At 35.8% G+C, this 6,795-nt stretch overlaps 1 non-coding gene across 1 annotated transcript; it reads left to right on the top strand.

Annotated features, from left to right (window-relative positions):
* The first annotated feature begins 230 nt into the window (after positions 1 to 230).
* LOC124960871 (U6 spliceosomal RNA) lies at positions 231 to 338 on the top strand. Its single transcript, XR_007104189.1, has one exon. It is a non-coding gene; the product is annotated as a U6 spliceosomal RNA (small nuclear RNA).
* Positions 339 to 6,795: the final 6,457 nt, after the last annotated feature.

The following is a 6,795-nucleotide window of genomic DNA, read 5'->3' on the forward strand; positions in this document are numbered from 1 at the left end:
ACCCACTGCCTCTTCTGCTTATGATTTTAGATTTCATGATGTTTGATTGTAGTTTTGAATCACAGCAACAGCCACTTATGATTAATGTATTTACATGCTTTACTTGTGGTATAAAAGGTGGACTCTATCCCCTGGAGGGGGTCAAAGGGTGTAGACATGCAGCGTGCCCCTCTATCCCATTAGCTAGTGAATAAAGATGGTTCCATGACCTGCTTTAAGATTGACTCGGTGTGCTAGCTTTGGCAGCACATATACTAAAATTGGAAAAGATACAGAGAAGATTAGCATGGCCCCTGTGCAAGGATGACACACAAATTAATGAAGCATTCCATATTTTTAAGAACCTCAGACACTGAAGACAAAATATTTAATCTTGAAAACTAAGTTGACCAAATAGAGAAGATGATAATAAATCATGAACAGAATCTACAAGAATTTTGGGATATCATGAAAAGGTTAAATTTAAGAATTATTGGGATTGAGGAAGGCACAGAGAAACAAACCAAAGGAATGAACAATCTATTCAATGAACTCATATCAGAAAATTTCCCAAATCTGAAGAATGAAATGGAAAATCAAGGACAAGAGGGTTATAGGACTCCAAATACACAAAATTACAACAGACCCACACCAAGGCACATTATAATGAAAATACCTAACATACAAAATAAAGACAGAATTTTAAAGGCTGCAAGAGAAAAAAAAACAAAGTACATTCAGGGCGAAACCAATACGGATATCAACAGATTTTTCAATTCAGACCCTAAAAGCTTGAAGGGCCTGGAACAACATTTTTCAAGCTTTGAAACAAAATAGATGCCAACCAGGAATCTTATATCCAGCAAAACTTACCTTCAGATTTGATGATGAAAAAAAATCCTTCCATGATAAACAAACGCTAAAAGAATTTACAAAAAGAAAGCCGGCACTACAGAATATTCTCAGCAAAATATCCCATGAGGAAGAGATGAAAAACAATGATATAAATCAGCAAAGGGAGGAACTACCTTAAAGGAATAGCCAAATAAATGAGAAACCAAGTCGTGTCAAAAAACAAAAATGACAAGGAATACAAATCATATCTCAATAATAACCCTGAATGTTAATGGCCTGAACTCATCAATCAAAAGACATAGATTGGCAGATTGGATTAAAAAGAGAGCTCCAACAATATGCTGCCTGCAAGAGACTCATCTCATAGAAAGAGATACCCACAGACTAAAGGTGAAAGGATGGGAAAAAACATACCATGCACATGGATTCAGTAAGAAAGCCACAGTATCCAAACTCATATCAGAAAATATGGACTTCAATCCAAAGTTAGTCAGAAGGGATAAAGAAGGACATTTCATACTACTTAAGGTAAGCATAAATCAGCAAGACATAACAATCATAAATATCTGTGCCCCAAACATTGGCTCATCCATGTACATCAAACAAATCCTTCTCAATTCCAGGAATCCAATAGACCACAACACAATAATACCAGGTGACTTTAATACAACTCTCTCACAGCTAGACAGATCTTCCAAACAAAAATTGAACAAAGAAACCATAGATCTCAACACACAATTAATAATTTAGACTTAATGGACATATACAGAATATACCATCCAACAAAGCGTGAATACACTTTCTTCTCAGAAGCACATGGATTCTTCTCTAAAATAGACCATATATTATGCCATAAAGCTACTGTTATCAAATACAAGAAGATAGAGATACTACCTTGTATTCTATTAGATCATAATGGATTGAAATTAGAAATAAATGACAGAATAAAAAACAGAAACTACTCCAACACCTGGAGATTAAATAATACCCTATGGAATGATGAATGGATAACAGAAGACAATGGGGGGTAATAAAAAAATCTTAGAGGTAAAAGAGAACAAAGATACATCATGTCAAAATCTATGGGACACTGAAAGCAGTACTTAGAGGAAAATTTATTTCACAGAGCACATTCAATAAAAGAAGAAAAAATGAACAAATGACCTAACACTACAGCTCAGAGCCCTAGAAAAAGAAGAGCAGAGTAACACCAAAAGTAGTAGAAGACAGGAAATAGTTAAAATCAGAGCTGAAATCAATGAAATTGGAACAAAAGAAACAATTAAAAAATTGACAAAATAAAAAGTTGATTCTTTGAAAAAATAAAATCAATAAACCCTTAGCCACACTAACAAAGAGATGGAGAGAGAAAACTCAAATTACTAAACTTTGGAATAAACAAGGAAATATCACGACAGACATGATGGAAATACAAAACATAATTAGAAGCTATTTTGAAAATTTATACTCCAACAAAATAGAAAATCTTGAAGACATCAACAGGTTTCTAGAGACATATGAATTACTTAAACTGAACCAGGAGGACATACACAATTTAAATAGATCAATTTCAAGTAATGAAATAGAAGAAGTCATCAAAAGCCTAACAACAAAGAAAAGTCCAGGACCAGATGGGTTCTCAGCCGAGTTCTACAAAACCTTTAAACGAGAGCTCATTCCAATACTCCTCTAAGTATTCCATGAAATAGAAGAGGAGGGAACCCTCCCAAACTCATTCTATGAAGCTGATATCATGCTGATACCTAAACCAGACAGAGACACATCAAGGAAAGAAAATTTCAGACCAATATCCTTAATGAACATCGACACAAAAATTCTCAACAAAATTTTAGCAAATTGCATACAAAAATATATTAAAAAGATAGTGCACCACGATCAACTGTGTTTTATACCAGGGATACAAGATAGGTACAACATTTGGAAATCAATAAATATAATTCACCATATCAACAGACTTAAAGTCAAGAATCACATGATTATTTCAATAGATGCAGAAAAAGCATTTGATAAAATACAGCATCCCTTCATGCTCAAAACACTAGAAAAAATTGGGGTAGTGGGAACATTCCTTAACATTATAAAGGCAATCTACGCTAAGCCCATGGCTAATATCATTCTAAATGGTGAAAAACTGAAAGCGTTCCCCCTAAAAACTGGAACAAGGCAGGGATGCCCTCTTTCACCACTTCTATTCAACATTGTCCTTAAAACTCTAGCCAGAGCAATAAGACAGACCAAAGAAATTAAAGGGATATGAATAGGAAAAGAAGAACTCAAACTATCCCTGTTTGCTGATAATGTGACTATATATTTAGAGGAACTGGGAAATTCCACCAGAAAACATTTAGAACTCATAAGTGAATTCAGTAAATAGCAGGATATAAGATCAATGCTCATAAATCTAATGCATTTTTATACATAAGTGGTGAATCCTCAGAAAGAGAAGTTAGGAAAACTACCCCATTCACAATAGCTTCGAAAAAAATAAAATACTTGGGAATCAATCTCACAGGAGAGGTGAAAGACCTCTACAATGAGAACTACAGAACACTAAAGAAAGAAATTAAAGAAAACCTTAGAAGATGGAAAGATCTCCCATGTTCTTGGATAGGAAGAATTAATATTGTCAAAATGGCCATACTACCAAAAGTGCTATACAGATTCAATGCAATTCCAATTAAAATCCCAATGATGTACTTCACAGAAATAGAGCAAGCAATCATGAAATTCATCTGGAAGAATAATAAACCCAGAATAGCTAGAGCAATCCTTAGCAGGAAGAGTGAAACAGGGGGTATTGCAATATCAGAACTTCAACTATACTACAAAGCAATAGTAACAAAAACAGCATGGTATTGGTATCAAAATAGACAGGTAGATCAATAGTGCAGAATAGAGGACATGGATACAAACCCAAATAAATACAATTTTCTAATACTAGACAAAGGTGCCAAAAACCTGCAATGGAGAAAAGATAGCCTGTTCAACAAATGGTGCTGGGAAAACTGGAAATGCATATGCAGCAGAATGAAACTAAACCCCTGTCTCTCACCCTGCACAAAACTCAACTCTAAACAGATCCAGGCCCTCAGAATCAGACCAGAGACCTTTCATCTTATAGAAGAAAATATAGGTCCAAATCTTCAACATGTCAGCTTAGGGTGAGACTTCCTTAACAGGACTCCCATAGCACAAGAAATAAAAGCAAGAATCAATAACTGGGATCGATTCAAACTAAAAAGCTTTCTCTCAGCAAAGGAAACTATCAGCAATGTGAAGAGAGAGCCTACAGAGTGGACTCTACACCAAAACTCTACACCAAGAATACAAATAACCCAATCAATAAATAGGCTAAGGAAATGAACAGACACTTAACAGAAGAAGATGTACAAGCAATCAACAGATATATGAAAAAATGTTCAACATCTCTAGTAATAAGAGAAATGCAAATCAAAACTACCCTAAGATTCCATCTCACCCCGGTTAGGATGGTATTATTAAGAATACAAGGAACAATAGGTGTTGGCGAGGATGTGGGGAAAAAGGTGCACTCACATTGCTGATGGGGTTGCAAATTAGTGTAGCCACTCTGGAATGCAGTGTAGATTCCTTAGAAAACTTGGAATGGAACCACCATTTGACCCCGCTATCCCACTCCTTGGCCTATACCCAAAGGACTTAAAATCAGCATCCTGCAGAGATGCTGCCACATCAATGTTCATAGCTGCTCAATTCACAATAGCTAGATTGTGGAACCAACCTAGAGGTCCTTCAATAGATGAATGGATAAAGAAACTGTGGTATATATATACAATGGAATATTACTCAGCCATAAAGAATAATAAAATTATGGCATTTGTAGGCTATTGGATGAAATTGGAGAATATCATGCTAAGTGAGATAAGCCAATCTCCATAAACCAAAGACAAATGATCTTGCTGATAAGTGGATGATGATACATATTGGGGGTTGGGAGGGAGGCAATAATGGAGGAAGGAGAGACTGTATAGGGGGAAAAGAGGGGTGGGGGAATGAAAAAAATGACAGAATGAATCAAACACCATTACCCTATGTAAATGTATGATTACACAAATGGTATGCCTCTACTTCATTTACAAACAGAGAAAAAAGTTGTACCCCATTTGTTTACAATAAAAAAAAAAAGATTGCAATCTTGACCTAACTCCTAACACTTCTTGCCCCCACGATGCCAGACTAGAGCTTTTTATCTGGTAAATGCTCATTCACTGTTTAGTGAGTCTGTTGAAGGATCGTTTAAACAATAAAAGATGTGGAGAGTCAGAGAAAAGGGAATCAGAAGAGATGGGACACAGACTTAGCCCCTAACATTTGCTAGACAATATGCTTTAAATTTATTCACCTCCTGGTGCTTCAACCTCATTAACAAAAAAGAAAGAAGAAGAATAAAAAAGGAAAATGACTATTTGTCCTCATGTAGTCAATAATGAGGACTCTTGGATTTGAGAAAGCAATCTATAAAACTTTGAGAATCTTCACACCCTGTTAAGTCTAAGTCAGGAAGTAGACTGCTAAGCCATCACCCATAGCTCCAGCTGGGCCACACCTGAGTAGCAGGACTGAGATTTTATTAGGAGTTATGTGCCTGAATTCTGATTTCACCATTTACTAGTTTAGGAAAGTTAGTTCTCTTCTTCAGGAAGTCAGTATCTCTCTCTAGAAAGCTAGATTAACAAGACATTCCACCTCTTAGGGCCATTATGGAAATAAAGTAGACATGAAGTCTTTAGCTTCTGGACACAGCTACATCTTAATAATAATAACTAATAGCTATGAATAATTTACACGAGTACTGTAATCAATATATTTTGCATACATTATCTCACTTCTATAGAGCAAATATACAGAAAAAATCACATTTCTATATAACAAGAGATTGAGACTTAAGTAGTTAAAAATGGTTTATTCAAGGTATACAGTTAGTAAACAATGGGGTTGAGACTAGAATCCCTGTTTGATACAGATCAACTCCCCCATATATCAAGTATCTCTTTTCAAAACATATCCTTCAGGTGTTCACACTGTCTGGGATTGTTTCTCCCTCCTTCCTTTCCCTTTCTAATCTTGTAGGTAGGCACTCTACTATGTACATATTGAGCTGCTTCCATTTTCAGGAACATTCTCAGAACCCAGTACTCTCTTCTTGCTTTTGTACTTTGCCACCACTTTCAACAGTCTTACTGTCATCACAGGTCCATCTTTTTCTCGACACCCCAGCTTCATCCTTTACCAGTCTTAGTCTATTCATCACCTGCTTCTGGATGCCTTGCTTGACACAATTTATTAAAATAGCAATTCATTCTCTTCTCATCACTTCCTTTAAGATTTGAGTGACTCATTTCCTTTGACCCTGATGACTCTGAATATTAATATTCCGTTGAGCTTGTTTAGCATGTCCAGTGCTGCTCCTTAGAAATCTCAACTCGATTCTTTTTCATTTCTCTGAAACTTTTAACTTGTCCCTAGGAAATATCTGCATTTGTTTTACTTATAACCCAGGTCCTCCAATTCAATACTACAGATGCAGGAATCTACCTTAGCTTGAGTCCATAAATACCAGTAAAGATAAACTTCTCAAAAATATCAAGTAAAGGGTACAAACACAAGATTCTCCAAATCAGTCTTATGTGTCTCTCCTCAGACCTTTGAGTAGGATTGCTTTCACAGGTCCTGACCTGTGTGTTTGGGTGAGGGCAGGATCATGTGCATCCTGTTCACCCTTGCATTCCCAGGCTACTGGAGGTCAGTGCATAGTATGAAGTTGTAACTAATAAGTGCTTTCTAAATAAATAATGAAGGAGTAAATCATTACTAACAAATTTAAGTCATTTTGATTTCTCTTCATCCACCTTTATCTATGCCTTCTGGAATGTTATTCCTCTCATTTAAACTTTCATTACT

Source organism: Sciurus carolinensis, chromosome 11 (genome assembly GCF_902686445.1).
Source record: "Sciurus carolinensis chromosome 11, mSciCar1.2, whole genome shotgun sequence".
Lineage (NCBI taxonomy): Eukaryota > Metazoa > Chordata > Mammalia > Rodentia > Sciuridae > Sciurus > Sciurus carolinensis.